This window comes from Phyllobates terribilis, unplaced genomic scaffold, assembly GCF_046119375.1.
Source record: "Phyllobates terribilis strain yellow unplaced genomic scaffold, ASM4611937v1 Scaffold_4__5_contigs__length_816908805, whole genome shotgun sequence".
NCBI lineage: Eukaryota > Metazoa > Chordata > Amphibia > Anura > Dendrobatidae > Phyllobates > Phyllobates terribilis.
Window position 1 is genome coordinate 304048767 of NW_027362764.1, and position 19724 is coordinate 304068490.

A 19724-nucleotide genomic window follows, 5' to 3' on the forward strand; every position below is an offset into this window, starting at 1 on the left:
ATCATAGGTTTAAGATTAAAGATAAACATAAGTCCATCAAATTCAATTTATAAGCTAATATGTTGACCCAGAGGAAGGCAAAAAAAATCCATGGGGCAGACACTAATAGCTCCATATTAGGGGAAAACTTCCTTCTTTACTCCACATACAGCAATCAGACTAGCTACCTGGATTAACGTCCCATCATAGAATCTAATACTCATAACCTGTAAAGTTATAATTTCCTTCAAAGACATCCAGACCCTTCCTGTATTTTTGTACTGAATCAATCATTACAACATCATGTGGCAGAGAGTTCAATAGTCTCACTGCTCTTACAGTAAAGAATCGCCACATGTGAATATGATTACATTTATTAATTTCTAGAGTATACCATGAGGGTTTGTCCTAAGCAACATAAAAATTAACATCTGCAGGGGTCGAACTTAAATAAAACTAATTTCTGCAAGCATGACCACCCAATTTTAGTAATGCTTGCTAAATTTTATCACAGTGGACAAAACTTTAGTTTTCTGCTGAATTAGGCAAAATTTGTCCACGTAAAATAAAATAATAAAAGATCAGGTATTGCCTGCATGACTGGAAGCGAGCAGCTGCAGGGAGAAAGTACAGCGGGTGAAATGCGGCAACTAAAGCTCAGGGCTCATAGAAGGAGCCCATGGAACCTTCAGGATTTGAAGAGTGATTGTGTGGAAGAATGGGCCAAAATCACACCTGAGCAATGCATGCGACTAGTTTCTCCACATAGGAGGCGTCTTGAAGCTGTCATCACCAACAATGGCTTTTGTACAAAATATTAGTTACATTTCAGTAAGCGTGTTCAATACTTTTTCCCTGTGTCATTTCTCATTATTACATAACTTAATTTATGGACATCTATAGTTTAACCCCTTTACAGCCTGTGCCATATTAGTACACACAGGCTGTAATCCCCCGGTTCAGTGAGGGCTCCGGCGCTGAGCCCGCACTGAACCGGGCACATGTCAGCTGATTCTTACAGCTGACATGTGCCCGCAACAGCCGAGGGTGGAATCGTGATCCACCCGCGGCTGTTAACATGTTAAATGCCGCTGTCAATCTCTGACAGCGGCATTTAAGAGCGCCGCGCCGGAAGCGCGTTACTTACCCCGCCCATCGGTGACCCCATCACGTGATCGCGGGTCACCGATGGGTGGGAATGACAACCCTGGGTCTGCAGCAGACTCCAGTGGTTGTCATGAGCTGGTCGCTATGAGCGCCACCTAATGGTCGGCGCTCATAGTACAGGACCACTTCTGCTACATACAGGTGATCTGCTGATCATCTGTATGTAGCAGAGGCGATCAGACAAGTGCTGCTTCTAGTCTCCTATGGAGACTATAGAAGCAAGCAAAAAGTGAAAAAAAATGTTTTTAAAAATATTAAAAGTAAAAAATATAAACATTTAAATCACCCCCCTTTTACCCCATTCAAAATAAAATAATAAAAACAAAACCCACATACACCTATTTGGTATCACCGCGTTCAGAATCGCCCGATCTATCAATATAAAAAAAGAATTAATTTAAACCGATCGGTAAACGGCATAATGAGAAAAAAATTCTAAACGCCAGAATTACGTTTTTTGGTTACCGCAACATTGCAATAAAATGCAATAACGGGCGATCAAAACATCGGATCTACCCCAAAATAGTATCAATAAAAACTTCAGCTCTGTGCGCAAAAAATAAGCCCTCACCCGGCCACAGATCCCGAAAATTGGAGGCAGTATGGGTCTTGGAAAATGGCGCCATTTATTTTTTATTTTTTTACAAAATTTTGGAATTTTTTTTCACCACTTAAATAAAAAAGAACCTATACATGTTTGGTATCTACGAACTCGTAATGACCTGGAGAATAATAATGACAGGTCAGTTTTAGCATTCAGTGAACGTGGTAAAAAAATTTTTTAAAAAAGCATCTGTGGTATTGTACTTTTTTTGCAATTTCATCGCACTTGGAATTTTTTTCCCATTTTCCCGTACACGATATGGTAAAACTAGTAATGGCGTTGAAAATTACAACTCGTCCCGCAAAAAATAAGCCCTCACACGGCCATGTTGACCAAAAAATAAAAACGCTATGGCTCTGGGAAAAAGGGGAGCAAAAAACGAAAATGCAAAACCGGAAAATCCCAGGGTTGTGAAGGGGTTAATTTATTTGCTTGTGTGGATGGATGGGTTCTTACCAACATCTGGTGAGAAGTTCATGTCAATAGTAGTGTTGAGCCACCCCCGTAGTGTTCGAGTTCGGTTCGGTTCGTCGAACACCCGTGTGTTCGCCGAACTGTTCGTCGAACTGTTCGTCGAACACATTCGAACACCGTTAAAACCAATGGCAGGCAAACAAAAACACATAGAAAACACCTTCAAAGGTGTCCAAAAGCTGACAAACTGCTCAGAAGACACAACTAACACATGGAAAAGTGACAAGTACATATAGTCATGCGAAAAGAAAAGAGGTGGAGGAGTAAAAGGAGGGGGAGACACAGATATAGGCATGTCATGCCCTTCTAAAATCCAAAAAGTGAGAAGCCGACACGTTCAGTCCGCTCCTGCCCGTGCCACCTCCGTGTCGCCGGGTTTGTGCCAGAGCCGCGGTGAACCCTGACGGCCAGCCCCCCTCTCCCAATACTGGTGCCTGTCCGCTGGTGGGTCGAGCGAGCCCCCCTGTGGTGGAGGCAGCTCTAAGCTTTTTAATTTAAATTGTCTCTCTAATTTGAATAAATACACTTTAAATCCATTTACAAGGATCTATTGGAGGGCAAGTCTCATGCCAGCAGCCGCGTAATTCCAGCTCCAGTAGCGTCCACTAAAGCTGCTGCAGTTAAAAAGCTTTTATAAGGATCGAGCTCGGCTGTCCACCGCAAGGCATCCTACTGCCAGTCCGAGCCCCTATACCTTGGGGTGCCTCCTGATGCTCTTCACTGAGTATCCCGTGGTCCCGAAGCATTTCCTTTGAAAAAATTAAGTGTCCAAACTACAGGTGGTGTAGCTTGCTTAACAGCCGGGATAATCCGCTGACTAGCAGACCCTGCTACTAGGCACAAAGTATTTCCTGGGCTAGATGCAGTTAAAAATTTGTAATTAGATACTCTCGTTGGATGCTGAGAAAGCATTCCATAGAGTCTCCTAGCACGCCATATATGATTCTCTTAAAAAGCTTGGGGTAGGGGTCTAGGGGACCCTTTTATAGCCAAAATCACGGCCCTGTATCGCAATATGTCACCTAGGCTGAAGATAAATGGAACTGTAGCACCCTGAGGGCTCGGTTGCTACAGAGGTATTGCACCTCACCCAGAGGTGTGATATCTCACTCTCAGGTAAGGATGTAGTGTGGATCAGGACCTGACACCTGCATGCATTACACCACATTGCCGTGGGGCAGGGCGACCAATATGCCCCTGAGATGGGCACGACAGTCCCTGTCCCTGGCTGGAGTGGGGGGAGGGAACACTGAGGAAGGGGAACCCTGTAGTGCAGGAGCAGGGAGGAAGCAGTTCCTGGGTGCATTGAGAAGGGAGTATAAAAGGTGGGCACCATCTTAGTTCAGTGCAGAGAAGTCTGAGCAGAAGTGGCAGGGAGCAGGGGCTCTGCATGAGCTCTGCTCCGGAGGCGGGCCTAGTAACAGAGGCCCAGGCCTGGAAGAGGGAGAAGGAAGGAAGAGGAGCGGAGAAGGCTCCAGGAACGAGGAACGAAGGGATCTCAGGGGTGCGGACGGGCGAGTCGCCACCGCACGCCCGAATCCACCTGCGTGGAGGGGTCAGGCCAAAGGGGGAGACCGGTCCCCGAAACTAGTGGAGGCAGGAAACGACCCTCAGCTAGAAACAGGAGGCTGTGACATTTTATGTGGCGCAGCCCCTCGCTACACCCGCTAGGAAGGCACCACATAGGGTCAGGGAAACTGGTGCCAAGTTTACCAAGAGGAGGCCCGAGGCAGCCGGACAGAAGGGTTGGTAAGAAAGGCCAGACAAAGGACACACAAAGGGGGTTGTGTGAAGCACTCCAAAGTTATCTGGGAGTTGTCTGAGCCCCTCACCTGGTGAGCACAGTACGACGTGGGCAGCCGTTACCTGCAGACGTGGTCTGGATAATAAGAACTGTGAGTAAAGGCCCTGGACTGCATCACTGACTCCGTGTCATTACTGCTGCTGCCCTGCACCATCACCCCCATCCTCCGCATACACTGCCCTGAGGCTATACTCCTCCCGTGGGGAGTTATGCTACGCTCTGCTGCACCCACAACACCAGCCTCAGCGGTCTGCCCTGGAGCGGCGGTTCACTCTGACCGCAATCCACGGGTGGCGTAGTCGGACATTTAAACATCAAAACCACATAAATAGTTCCGCCACTGGTTTGACCGCCCTGAGCCACGGAACCGGGTTGCCGCCACGGAGACTACAACCACCAGCATCCACCAAAAAGGGTCCGGCTCCGGGTGTCCCAAGGCCCAGGGGGCGCGTCAGAACATTTTCATCACCTTTCACAATCACCAATGGGACAAGGCAGGGATGTTCTCTGTCCCCTCTCTTATACATCCTAGTGACGGAGCACCTGCTCTCATCAATTCGCCATAACGCCAATATTAGGTGGATTGAGGTGGGAGGCACCGAGTACAAGTGCTCTCTATTTGCTGATGATGTCCTAGTATATATCACTCAATCACATATATCCATCCATGCTGTTATGGCTGAAATAGATCACTTTGTTACATGGTCAAATTTTAAAATCAATGCAGCGAAGTCTGAGGCCCTCGATGTCTCCCTCCCCAAATCCATATAGGATTCCATCCAGTCCAACTTTCCCTTTGCCTGGCCCTCACAGGGTATCAAATACTTAGGAATTCCTATTCATAGAGACCTCTCCCATCTATGTTATCTTAATTTTGGGCCCTTCATTGAACAACTCCATACAGACCACGGTTGGCAAGTTAGAACTGTAAGATTCACTACGTGAACCACTGGTGTTTTGTGGAAAAGCACATGTACACTGTGTTCCAAATTATTATGCAAAAAGTGTTTAGGAGTGATAAGGGAAGAATTTGTTTGTTTGTCAGTTAAACTCATTGATGGTGATGTGTGTCAGGGCTCTTTATATCACTGTAAGCAATTGCAGACACCTGTGCTAATTAGTTTGGCAGGTGTGTCCAATGAAAGGCAAGACTACTTAAGAAGGCTGTCTCACATTATTAAGCAGCCTACATTTTCTGCCAAAATGGGAAAGAAAAAGGATGTGTCGGCTGCTGAGAAGCAACAAATTGTGGAGTGTTTAGGTCAAGGCATGACTACAATCAACATTGTGCGATGATCAGGATGAAGTGTCTTGGCAATCAAGAAGTATGTAGCTGATTCACAGTACACACGTGTGCGTGCTGATAAGGGCAAATTGAGGACTCTTTCCTACAGGCAATTACGTCAGGTTGAAAGAGCAGCGGCAAAAAAGCCTTGTCATAGCAGCAGACAAGTTTTTGAAGCTGCTTGTGCCTCCAACGTCCCCCGAACAACAAGATGCAGGGTCCTTCAGAGGTTTGCAGCTGTGCATACGCCATCCTGTCGACCTCCTCTATCCACTTCACACAAGCAGAAACGGCTCCAGTGGGCCAAACATTACATGAAGACTGATTTCAAAACTGTTTTGTTCACGGGTGAGTGCAGTGCAGTGCTCGATGGTCCAGATGGATGGAGTGGAGGATGGCTGGTTGATGGACACCCCACGTAAACACGGCTACAGCGCCAACAAGGAGGAGGTGGAGTAATGTTTTGGGCTGGAATCATGGGGAGAGAGATTGTCGGCCCCTTTAGGATCCCTGAAGGCGCTAAAGAAGAACTCCATAATGTATGTGGATTTTCTCAAACAGCACTTCCTGCCATGGTTCAAGAAGAAGAACCGTGTATTTCACAGCAAGATCATTTTTCTGCATGATAATGCACCATCTCATGCTGCACATAAAACATCTGCATCTCTGGCTGATATGGGCATAAAAGGGGACAAACTTATGGTGTGAGCCCCATGCTCCCCTGACCTCTACCCCATTCAGAACCTTTGGAGCATCATTAAAAGGAGTGTCTATGATGGCGGGAGGCAGTTCACATCTAAGCAACAGCTCTGGGAGGGTATTCTGTCCTCATGCAAAACAATTGAAGCAGAAACCATCCAAAACCTGACAAATTCAATGGACGAGAGAGTTCAGAAGCTCCTTTCGAACAAGGGGTCCTATGTGAAAATGTAACATCACCTAGAATAAAGTTTTGAGTTGAAAACTGTTTGATTTCAGTTTCTAACAACCTGCTAATGCTTATAATTTCAAAAATGACCATTTTTTTGGTCTTTATTAAAATGAAAAGGTTGATCGAAAAGTTTGGGGGATCTAAGAGTGTGGCAACCCAGTAGTCATGATTACTTCGAATTCTGACAATATGAGGGTCATGCTGCAGGTAGTGCAGCAAGAAGGCAATTATGTGTCTTGCGCATCTCGGAGCCCCAAAATTATTTTCCGGGCTAGATGCAGCTAAAAATTATTATTAATTTTAAATCTGGTGAAGCTTTAGTATAGATGGCCTAATAGGATCAGTGCTGCACACTGCTACAAAGCCCAAATTATTTTCCAGTCAAGAAACAGATAAACATGATTAGTAATTTGAAATCTGGTGGAGCTTATTATAGATGGCCTAATAGAATCAGTGCTGCACACTGCTACAAAGCCCAAATTATTTTCCAGCCAAGATACAGATAAACATGATTAGTAATTTGAAAGCTTAAAACGGTTGGTAGGGTGATTTTAACCAATCATCAAGCTTTTACTCTCCCAAGGATGACACAGGGGTAGAAAAGTCGTTTCGGATCCATGATTTGTTCATCTTTATGAACGTGAGTCTGTCTACATTATCAGTGGAGAGCCGCGTGCGCTTATCTGTCAGCACACCACCAGCAGCGCTGAACACACGTTCAGACAGAACGCTGGCTGCGGGGCATGACAAGATCTCCAAGGCGTAAGTGGCTAGCTCCGGCCATTTATCCAGATTGGAAGCCCAAAAGGAGCAAGGGTCCAGTGACACAGTCGTGGCTTCAATGTTTACTTGGAGATACTCCTGTACCATCGTCTCTAGGCGTTGACTATGTGTCAGACTTCTTGTCTCCTGTGGCCTTGCAAAGGATGGGCTAAAAAAGTGGTGAAATGATTCCGCAAAATTGATGTTACCAGCAGATACTGTGGTTCTGTTATGGTTTGAGTGCTGAACACTTGACGGTCCCACGGTTGGCAAGTTGGAACTGTGAGATTCACTACGTGCACCACTGGTATTTTGTGGAAAAGCACATGTAAGATTCTGCAACAGTCTCTGCTGATACTCCTGCATGCGTGCATCCCTTTCTATGGCAGGAATAATTTCTGCAAATTTACTTTTGTACCGGGGATCTAACAGTGTGGCAACCCAGTAGTCAGGATTATTTCTAATTCTCACAATTCGAGGGTCATGTTGCAGGTAGTGCAGCAAGAAGGCACTCATGTGTGTTGCGCATCCAGGAGCACCAAGTCCCTGTTGTGTTGGTGGCGAGGTAACAATCATGCTTCCTTCCTCTGTCCTCTCCCCCCAACCTCGCACAACAGAAATGTGATCAAGGTCTCCCTCATCTGATGAGTCTTCCATCAGTTCGTCCTCCACTTCTTCCTGGGCTCCTGCACCTTCCTCACTAGTTTGGCTGCTACCATGCGCCCTGGTAAAACCATCTCCACCACCCTCACATGCCTGCCGCCTTGGTGCTGCCGACCGTCTGGACCTTGCAGATGCTAGCCCTTCCGCATACAACTCCTCCTCCTCTACTTCCTCCACCTCCTCTTGTGCCACCACCTGACTCCGAATTCTGTTTAACATGTGCTCCAGCATGTAAATCACCGGAATAGTCATGCTGATAATGGCATCGTCAGCACTAAACATCTTCGTCGCCATTTCAAAACTGTGCAGAAGGGTGCAGAGGTCCCTGATCTGAGACCACTCCTCCAGCGTGATTTGCCCCACCTGTGGATCTCGTTGGCCCAGGCTATACGTCAGAACGTATTGCACCAGGGCTTGTTGGTGCTGCCACAGTCGCTGCAACATGTGCAGAGTTGAATTCCACCGGGTAGGCACATCGCATTTTAGCCGGTGAAGTGGCAGGCCCAACGACTTCTGTAGAGATATAAGTCGCTGAGCTGCGGGATGCGAACGGCGAAAGTGAGCACACAGCGACCGTGCCCTCTGCAAAAGGCCATCTAGTCTGGGATAGTGGGCTGAAAATTGCTGGACAACCAGGTTCAACACGTGAGCCATACAAGGCACGTGTGTGACATTGCCCCGGCGAAGGGCCGCACCCAGGTTTGCAGCATTGTCGCACACGGCCTTCCCTGGTTTCAGGTCCAGTGGAGACAACCATTCATGAAATTGGTTCTCCAGAGCTGACCACAACTCCTCAGCTGTGTGACTCACATTTCCCAGACATTTCAATGTAAAAATCGCCTGATGACGTTGAGCCCTACTGCCAGCATAGTAAGGAGGTGTGCAGTATCCCTTCTGCGCAGTTAGAAAGCTTGTGGCATGACCAGACAGGCTTTGGGTGCAGGTGGAAGACCGAAAGGAGGTTGAGGAGGCAGAAGCAGTGGAGGAACTTTGACATAAAGAGGATTGACGCACAACTCGTGGGGATGGCAAGACTTGGACAGCAGCCCCTTGTCCTGCTGTCACCATAGTTACCCAGTGCCCAGTCAGCGACATGTAACGCCCCTGTCCATGCCTACTCGTCCAAGTGTCTGTGGTGAAATGCACCCTGTCACACACAGAGTTTCTCAAAGAAGCGGTGATGTTGTGTGCGACATGCTGGTGGAGCGCAGGCACACCTTTCTTTGAGAAGTAGTGCCGACTGGGCATCTGGTACTGGGGCACTGCGACGGACATAAGGTCTCGAAAATCCTCTGTGTCCACCAGGCGGAAAGGCAGCATTTCTGTAGCCAAGAACTTGCAGATGGTGAAATTCAACCTCTTAGCTTTCTCATGGCTAGGAGGAAATGGTCTTTTACTTGTCCACATCTGAGGGACCGAGGGCTGGCTATTGTGCTTAGACGCGGTTGATAAGGGTGTCCCCGGCAAACTGCCGGTCTGTGAGGAAGATGCAGGCGGACATGTTAGATTGCCTTGATCCAAAGGTGGTGCTATCGATGTCGGACAGCGCTCAACACCAGCTGGTGTTACCACCTCCAAAGAAAATGATGACCTGCCAATCACGCTGGCTGTTGAGGGTAAAGAGGTGGCAGGTCTGCGCCCCAAAACAGGTGTGACTGCTGTCCCCCCAGTCACAGAGGATGAAGACCCCGCGGATGCACAAGATATGGCAGACGGTGGTTGGCCCGGCCGGCTAGGCCGCATTGTAGCACACTGAGCTTCCCACTGCAACTTATGCTTCATGTCCATGTGCCGGTTCATGCATGAAGTACTCAAACTATGTATTTTTTGGCCTTTACTTAGCTTTTGCTGACAAATGTTACAGATAACACAAGTTGGGTCATCTTTATCGATCTGAAAAAATGCCCAGGCTATGCAAGGCTTAGCACCCATGCGACCTGAAGAGCCACCACGACTTGTGGTGAGAGGCAGAGTTGTGTTTGAGGATGCAGTTGTTGACGTGCTTCCAGTACTACGTCTCTGTCCAGGAAGACGCAACCTGACCTCGTCGTCACTAGCATCTTCCTCCACCTCCTCTGCTGACCTCATCTCTTGGCTGACTGTGGGTTGACAGTAAGTGGGATCTCCAACCTCATCATCATCACCCTGTGCGTTATCACACCCGTCGTCCTCAGAGCCAACCTGTTCCTGCCCTGATAAAAAACTAAAGTTGTCGCTCCAATCAGGTATTTGAGTCTTATCATCGTCTTCCTCATTGTCTCCACCAACAGGAGTTACAGTTTGGGAATGAGGGTCTACATTATGGTCAGAACCTTCTGCGTCTGGTCCTAGATCCGACTCATAAAGATTCTGGGCATCAGTGCAGATCATTTCCTCGTCTGGATTCACAGAAGCGCTGGAGTCGACCTCTGATTCCCAGGCTATAGTATGAGTAAACAGCTCTGCAGACTCAACCATCTGTTCTACCTCATACTCAGACGGGCAGCTGGAGATTTGGGAGCTGTGAGGAAGCAAGTGCGATTGGGGTGACACCTTTGAGGACTGGAGTATTTGTGATGTTGAAGTTGATGTGGAGGAGAGCCCACTTAAAGGAGCACTTGATATCCGTTGAAGCACCTGCTGTTTTTGTGCCTCATCTGGAATTTGTAGCGATTGGCGTAGCCGTAAGAAAGGGATCTTATCACATTGTCCGCTAAAAGAAGTAGACATTTTAGTTTGGCTGGAAGATGGTCTTTCTTCTGCAGATGTTACTGTTGCTTTAACACCTACCCCACGGACACAACCTTTTTTCCCCTTCCCAACACGCCTATTCCCCTTTCCACCAGCAGCAGGCCTTTTTCCACTCATTTTGGTGGTTAACTAATTAACAACTCTGGAGTTGTTTGCACAAAAAAACAATGGATGGGAACCGAGCAGAGCTGAGTGGCCAAACTGTGGTATTAGGCCAAAACTAATGGCTGGGTTAGATGCAGAAAAAAATTATATTCAATTTGCAACCTGATGGAGGTCAGTATAGATGGACTAATAGAGAAAGTCCCACACACTGCTAGAAGGCCAAATATTTTTTCAGAGCTAGATGCAGATAAAACTTATTTTTAATTTGCAACCTGATGGAGGTCAGTATAGATGGACTAATAGAGAAAGTCCCACACACTGCTAGAAGGCCAAATATTTTTTCAGAGGTAGATGCAGAAAAAAATATATTCAGTTTGCAACCTGATGGAGGTCTGTATAGATGGATTAATAGAACAAGTCCCACACACAGCTAGAAGCCCAATATTTTTTCAGAGGTAGATGCAGAAAAAAATATATTCAGTTTGCAACCTGATGGAGGTCAGTATAGATGGACTAATACAACAAGTCCCACACACAGCTAGAAGCCCAATATTTTTTCAGAGGTAGATGCAGAAAAAAATATATTCAGTTTGCAACCTGATGGAGGTCTGTATAGATGGATTAATAGAACAAGTCCCACACACAGCTAGAAGCCCAATATTTTTTCAGAGGTAGATGCAGAAAAAAATATATTCAGTTTGCAACCTGATGGAGGTCAGTATAGATGGACTAATATAACAAGTCCCACACACAGCTAGAAGCCCAATATTTTTTCAGAGGTAGATGCAGAAAAAAATATATTCAGTTTGCAACCTGATGGAGGTCTGTATAGATGAATTAATAGAACAAGTCCCACACACAGCTAGAAGCCCAATATTTTTTCAGAGGTAGATGCAGAAAAAAATATATTCAGTTTGCAACCTGATGGAGGTCAGTATAGATGGACTAATACAACAAGTCCCACACACAGCTAGAAGCCCAATATTTTTTCAGAGGTAGATGCAGAAAAAAATATATTCGGTTTGCAACCTGATGGAGGTCTGTATAGATGGATTAATAGAACAAGTCCCACACACAGCTAGAAGCCCAATATTTTTTCAGAGGTAGATGCAGAAAAAAATATATTCAGTTTGCAACCTGATGGAGGTCAGTATAGATGGACTAATACAACAAGTCCCACACACAGCTAGAAGCCCAATATTTTTTCAGAGGTAGATGCAGAAAAAAATATATTCAGTTTGCAACCTGATGGAGGTCTGTATAGATGGATTAATAGAACAAGTCCCACACACAGCTAGAAGCCCAATATTTTTTCAGAGGTAGATGCAGAAAAAAATATATTCAGTTTGCAACCTGATGGAGGTCAGTATAGATGGACTAATACAACAAGTCCCACACACAGCTAGAAGCCCAATATTTTTTCAGAGGTAGATGCAGAAAAAAATATATTCAGTTTGCAACCTGATGGAGGTCTGTATAGATGGATTAATAGAACAAGTCCCACACACAGCTAGAAGCCCAATATTTTTTCAGAGGTAGATGCAGAAAAAAATATATTCAGTTTGCAACCTGATGGAGGTCAGTATAGATGGACTAATATAACAAGTCCCACACACAGCTAGAAGCCCAATATTTTTTCAGAGGTAGATGCAGAAAAAAATATATTCAGTTTGCAACCTGATGGAGGTCTGTATAGATGAATTAATAGAACAAGTCCCACACACAGCTAGAAGCCCAATATTTTTTCAGAGGTAGATGCAGAAAAAAATATATTCAGTTTGCAACCTGATGGAGGTCAGTATAGATGGACTAATACAACAAGTCCCACACACAGCTAGAAGCCCAATATTTTTTCAGAGGTAGATGCAGAAAAAAATATATTCGGTTTGCAACCTGATGGAGGTCTGTATAGATGGATTAATAGAACAAGTCCCACACACAGCTAGAAGCCCAATATTTTTTCAGAGGTAGATGCAGAAAAAAATATATTCAGTTTGCAACCTGATGGAGGTCAGTATAGATGGACTAATACAACAAGTCCCACACACAGCTAGAAGCCCAATATTTTTTCAGAGGTAGATGCAGAAAAAAATATATTCAGTTTGCAACCTGATGGAGGTCTGTATAGATGGATTAATAGAACAAGTCCCACACACAGCTAGAAGCCCAATATTTTTTCAGAGGTAGATGCAGAAAAAAATATATTCAGTTTGCAACCTGATGGAGGTCAGTATAGATGGACTAATACAACAAGTCCCACACACAGCTAGAAGCCCAATATTTTTTCAGAGGTAGATGCAGAAAAAAATATATTCAGTTTGCAACCTGATGGAGGTCTGTATAGATGGACTAATACAACAAGTCCCACACACAGCTAGAAGCCCAATATTTTTTCAGAGGTAGATGCAGAAAAAAATATATTCAGTTTGCAACCTGATGGATTTCAGTATAGTTGGACTAATACAACAAGTCCCACACACAGTTAGAAGCCCAATATTTTTTCAGAGGTAGATGCAGAAAAAAATATATTCAGTTTGCAACCTGATGGAGGTCAGTATAGATGGACTAATACAACAAGTCCCACACACAGCTAGAAGCCCAATATTTTTTCAGAGCTAGATGCAGAAAAAAATTATATTCAATTTGCAACCTGATGGAGGTCAGTATAGATGGACTAATAGAATGATGCTATGCCCAAAAGATTTTACTTCACTAGGTGCAGTAAAAAAATTGGTATTCTATACACAGGTGGTATATCTTGCAACACAGATAGGCTACTCCACTGACTAACACACTCTGCAATAGGCCAAAAAGGATTAGCTTTGCTAGATTCAGCCAAATGCTGTGAAAAAAACTTGCACAGCACTGGCACAGACCTGCCTGGCAAAAACTGATAGGAACTGATGTAACCTAGTCCTGAAAAGGACTCCAATTACAATTAGTCTTTACTCCCACAATCTATCTATTTAAGAGCACAGACCTGCCTGATAAAAGTCGTAGGAAATGCTATAACCTAGTCCTTAAAAGGACTGCAATCACAACTATTCCCTACTCCCAAACTATCTGTAGATTTGTGCGAAAATTGGCTTGAAATTAACAGTGCTGTGCAAGTTTTTTTCACAGCATTTGGCTGAATCTAGCAAAGCTAATCCTTTTTGGCCTATTGCAGAGTGTGTTAGTCAGTGGAGTAGCCTATCTGTGTTGCAAGATATACCACCTGTGTATAGAATACCAATTTTTTTACTGCACCTAGTGAAGTAAAATCTTTTGGGCATAGCATCATTCTATTAGTCCATCTATACTGACCTCCATCAGGTTGCAAACTGAATATATTTTTTTTCTGCATCTACCTCTGAAAAAATATTGGGCTCCTAGCTGTGTGTGGAACTTGTTCTATTAATCCATCTATACAGACCTCCATCAGGTTGCAAACTGAATATAATTTTTTTCTGCATCTACCTCTGAAAAAATATTTGGGCTTCTAGCAGTGTGTGTGACTTGTTCTATTAGTCCATCTATACTGACCTCCATCAGGTTGCAAACTGAATATATTTTTTTCTGCATCTACCTCTGAAAAAATATTGGGCTTCTAGCTGTGTGTGGGACTTGTTCTATTAATCCATCTATACAGACCTCCATCAGGTTGCAAACTGAATATAATTTTTTTCTGCATTTACCTCTGAAAAAATATTTGGGCTTCTAGCTGTGTGTGGGACTTGTTCTATTAGTCCATCTATACTGACCTCCATCAGGTTGCAAACTGAAAATAATTTTTTGTCTGCATCTAGCTCTGAAAAAATATTTGGCTTTCTAGCAGTGTGTGGGACTTTCTCTATTAGTCCATCTATACTGACCTCCATCAGGTTGCAAATTAAAAATAATTTTTATCTGCATCTACCTCTGAAAAAATATTTGAGCATCTAGCTGTGTGTGGGACTTGTTCTATTAGTCCATCTATACTGACCTCCATCAGGTTGCAAACTGAATATAATTTTTTTCTGCATCTAGCTCTGAAAAAATATTTGGCCTTCTAGCAGTGTGTGGGACTTTCTCTATTAGTCCATCTATACTGACCTCCATCAGGTTGCAAATTAAAAATAATTTTTATCTGCATCCAGCTCTGAAAAAATATTTGGCCTTCTAGCAGTGTGTGGGACTTTCTCTATTAGTCCATCTATACTGACCTCCATCAGGTTGCAAACTGAATATATTTTTTTTCTGCATCTACCTCTGAAAAAATATTGGGCTTCTAGCTGTGTGTGGGACTTGAAATATTAATCCATCTATACAGACCTCCATCAGGTTGCAAACTGAATATAATTTTTTTCTGCATCTACCTCTGAAAAAATATTTGGGCTTCTAGCAGTGTGTGGGACTTGTTCTATTAGTCCATCTATACTGACCTCCATCAGGTTGCAAACTGAATATATTTTTTTTCTGCATCTACCTCTGAAAAAATATTGGGCTTCTAGCTGTGTGTGGGGCTTGTTCTATTAATCCATCTATACAGACCTCCATCAGGTTGCAAACTGAATATAATTTTTTTCTGCATCTACCTCTGAAAAAATATTTGGGCTTCTAACAGTGTGTGGGACTTGTTCTATTAGTCCATCTATACTGACCTCCATCAGGTTGCAAACTGAATATATTTTTTTTCTGCATCTACCTCTGAAAAAATATTGGGCTTCTAGCTGTGTGTGGGACTTGTTCTATTAATCCATCTATACAGACCTCCATCAGGTTGCAAACTGAATATAATTTTTTTCTGTATCTACCTCTGAAAAAATATTTGGGCTTCTAGCTGTGTGTGGGACTTGTTCTATTAGTCCATCTATACTGACCTCCATCAGGTTGCAAACTGAAAATAATTTTTTGTCTGCATCTAGCTCTGAAAAAATATTTGGCCTTCTAGCAGTGTGTGGGACTTTCTCTATTAGTCCATCTATACTGACCTCCATCAGGTTGCAAATTAAAAATAATTTTTATCTGCATCCAGCTCTGAAAAAATATTTGGCCTTCTAGCAGTGTGTGGGACTTTCTCTATTAGTCCATCTATACTGACCTCCATCAGGTTGCAAATTAAAAATAATTTTTATCTGCATCCAGCTCTGAAAAAATATTTGGCCTTCTAGCAGTGTGTGGGACTTTCTCTATTAGTCCATCTATACTGACCTCCATCAGGTTGCAAATTAAAAATAATTTTTTGTCTGCATCTAGCTCTGAAAAAATATTTGGCCATCTAGCAGTGTGTGGGACTTTCTCTATTAGTCCATCTATACTGACCTCCATCAGGTTGCAAACTGAATATAATTTTTTTCTGCATCTAGCTCTGAAAAAATATTTGGCCTTCTAGCAGTGTGTGGGACTTTCTCTATTAGTCCATCTATACTGACCTCCATCAGGTTGCAAATTAAAAATAATTTTTTGTCTGCATCTAGCTCTGAAAAAATATTTGGCCATCTAGCAGTGTGTGGGACTTTCTCTATTCGTCCATCTATACTGACCTCCATCAGGTTGCAAACTGAATATATTTTTTTTCTACATCTACCTCTGAAAAAATATTGGGCTTCTAGCTGTGTGTGGGACTTGTTCTATTAATCCATCTATACAGACCTCCATCAGGTTGCAAACTGAATATAATTTTTTTCTGCATCTACCTCTGAAAAAATATTTGGGCTTCTAGCTGTGTGTGGGACTTGTTCTATTAGTCCATCTATACTGACGTCCATCAGGTTGCAAACTGAAAATAATTTTTTGTCTGCATCTAGCTCTGAAAAAATATTTGGCCTTCTAGCAGTGTGTGGGACTTTCTCTATTAGTCCATCTATACTGACCTCCAACAGGTTGCAAATTAAAAATAATTTTTATCTGGATCCAGCTCTGAAAAAATATTTGGCCTTCTAGCAGTGTGTGGGACTTTCTCTATTATTCCATCTATACTGACCTCCATCAGGTTGCAAATTAAAAATAATTTTTATCTGCATCCAGCTCTGAAAAATATTTGGCCTTCTAGCAGTGTGTGGGACTTTCTCTATTAGTCCATCTATACTGACCTCCATCAGGTTGCAAACTGAATATATTTTTTTTCTGCATCTACCTCTGAAAAAATATTGGGCTTCTAGCTGTGTGTGGGACTTGTTCTATTAATCCATCTATACAGACCTCCATCAGGTTGCAAACTGAATATAATTTTTTTCTGCATCTAACTCTGAAAAAATATTTGGGCTTCTAGCAGTGTTTGGGACTTGTTCTATTAGTCCATCTATACTGACCTCCATCAGGTTGCAAACTGAATATATTTTTTTTCTGCATCTACCTCTGAAAAAATATTGGGATTCTAGCTGTGTGTGGGACTTGTTCTATTAATCCATCTATACAGACCTCCATCAGGTTGCAAACTGAATATAATTTTTTTCTGCATCTACCTCTGAAAAAATATTTGGGCTTCTAGCTGTGTGTGGGACTTGTTCTATTAGTCCATCTATACTGACCTCCATCAGGTTGCAAACTGAAAATAATTTTTTGTCTGCATCTTGCTCTGAAAAAATATTTGTCCTTCTAGCAGTGTGTGGGACTTTCTCTATTAGTCCATCTATACTGACCTCCATCAGGTTGCAAATTAAAAATAATTTTTATCTGCATCTACCTCTGAAAAAATATTGGGCTTCTAGCTGTGTGTGGGACTTGTTCTATTAGTCCATCTATACTGACCTCCATCAGGTTGCAAACTGAATATAATTTTTTTCTGCATCTAGCTCTGAAAAAATATTTGGCCTTCTAGCAGTGTGTGGGACTTTCTCTATTAGTCCATCTATACTGACCTCCATCAGGTTGCAAATTAAAAATAATTTTTATCTGCATCCAGCTCTGAAAAAATATTTGGCCTTCTAGCAGTGTGTGGGACTTTCTCTATTAGTCCATCTTTACTGACCTCCATCAGGTTGCAAATTAAAAATAATTTTTTGTCTGCATCCAGCTCTGAAAAAATATTTGGCCTTCTAGCAGTGTGTGGGACTTTCTCTATTAGTCCATCTATACTGACCTCCATCAGGTTGCAAATTAAAAATAATTTTTATCTGCATCCAGCTATGAAAACATATTTGGCCTTCTAGCAGTGTGTGGGACTTTCTCTATTAGTCCATCTATACTGACCTCCATCAGGTTGCAAATTAAAAATAATTTTTTGTCTGCATCTAGCTCTGAAAAAATATTTGGCCTTCTAGCAGTGTGTGGGACTTTCTCTATTAGTTCATCTATACTGACCTCCATCAGGTTGCAAACTGAATATATTTTTTTTCTGCATCTACCTCTGAAAAAATATTGGGCTTCTAGCTGTGTGTGGGACTTGTTCTATTAATCCATCTATACAGACCTCCATCAGGTTGCAAACTGAATATAATTTTTTTCTGCATTTACCTCTGAAAAAATATTTGGGCTTCTAGCTGTGTGTGGGACTTGTTCTATTAGTCCACCTATACTGACCTCCATCAGGTTGCAAACTGAAAATAATTTTTTGTCTGCATCTAGATCTGAAAAAATATTTGGCCTTCTAGCAGTGTGTGGGACTTTCTCTATTAGTAAATCTATACTGACCTCCATCAGGTTGCAAATTAAAAATAATTTTTTGTCTGCATCTAGCTCTGAAAAAATATTTGGCCTTCTAGCAGTGTGTGGGACTTTCTCTATTAGTCCATCTATACTGACCTCCATCAGGTTGCAAACTGAATATATTTTTTTTCTGCATCTACCTCTGAAAAAATATTGAGCTTCTAGCTGTGTGTGGGACTTGTTCTATTAATCCATCTATACAGACCTCCATCAGGTTGCAAACTGAATATAATTTTTTTCTGCATCTACCTCTGAAAAAATATTTGGGCTTCTAGCTGTGTGTGGGACTTGTTCTATTAGTCCATCTATACTGACCTCCATCAGGTTGCAAACTGAAAATAATTTTTTGTCTGCATCTAGCTCTGAAAAAATATTTGGCCTTCTAGCAGTGTGTGGGACTTTCTCTATTAGTCCATCTATACTGACCTCCAACAGGTTGCAAATTAAAAATAATTTTTATCTGCATCCAGCTCTGAAAAAATATTTGGCCTTCTAGCAGTGTGTGGGACTTTCTCTATTAGTCCATCTATACTGACCTCCATCAGGTTGCAATCTGAATATAATTTTTTTCTTCATCTAGCTCTGAAAAAATATTTGGCCTTCTAGCAGTGTGTGGGACTTTCTCTATTAGTCCATCTATACTGACCTCCATCAGGTTGCAAACTGAATATATTTTTTTTCTGCATCTACCTCTGAAAAAATATTGGGCTTCTAGCTGTGTGTGGGACTTGTTCTATTAATCCATCTATACAGACCTCCATCAGGTTGCAAACTGAATATAATTTTTTTCTGCATCTACCTCTGAAAAAATATTTGGGCTTCTAGCAGTGTGTGGGACTTGTTCTATTAGTCCATCTATACTGACCTCCATCAGGTTGCAAACTGAATATATTTTTTTTCTGCATCTACCTCTGAAAAAATATTGGGCTTCTAGCTGTGTGTGGGACTTTCTCTATTAGTCCATCTATACTGACCTCCATCAGGTTGCAAACTGAATATATTTTTTTTCTGCATCTACCTCTGAAAAAATATTGGGCTTCTAGCTGTGTGTGGGACTTGTTCTATTAATCCATCTATACAGACCTCCATCAGGTTGCAAACTGAATATAATTTTTTTCTGCATCTACCTCTGAAAAAATATTTGGGCTTCTAGCAGTGTGTGGGACTTGTTCTATTAGTCCATCTATACTGACCTCCATCAGGTTGCAAACTGAATATATTTTTTTTCTGCATCTACCTCTGAAAAAATATTGGGCTTCTAGCTGTGTGTGGGACTTGTTCTATTAATCCATCTATACAGACCTCCATCAGGTTGCAAACTGAATATAATTTTTTTCTGCATCTACCTCTGAAAAAATATTTGGGCTTCTAGCAGTGTGTGGGACTTGATCTATTAGTCCATCTATACTGACCTCCATCAGGTTGCAAACTGAATATATTTTTTTTTTGCATCTACCTCTGAAAAAATATTGGGCTTCTAGCTGTGTGTGGGACTTTTTCTATTAATCCATCTATACAGACCTCCATCAGGTTGCAAACTGAATATAATTTTTTTCTGCATCTACCTCTGAAAAAATATTTGGGCTTCTAGCTGTGTGTGGGACTTGTTCTA

At 42.6% G+C, this 19724-nt stretch overlaps 1 protein-coding gene across 2 annotated transcripts in view; it reads right to left on the bottom strand.

The window, feature by feature from the left end:
• Positions 1-19724, bottom strand: part of ADCY1 (adenylate cyclase 1) — a 743884-nt gene that overhangs the window by 148573 nt on the left and 575587 nt on the right. The gene's annotated exons all lie outside the window — the stretch shown is intronic.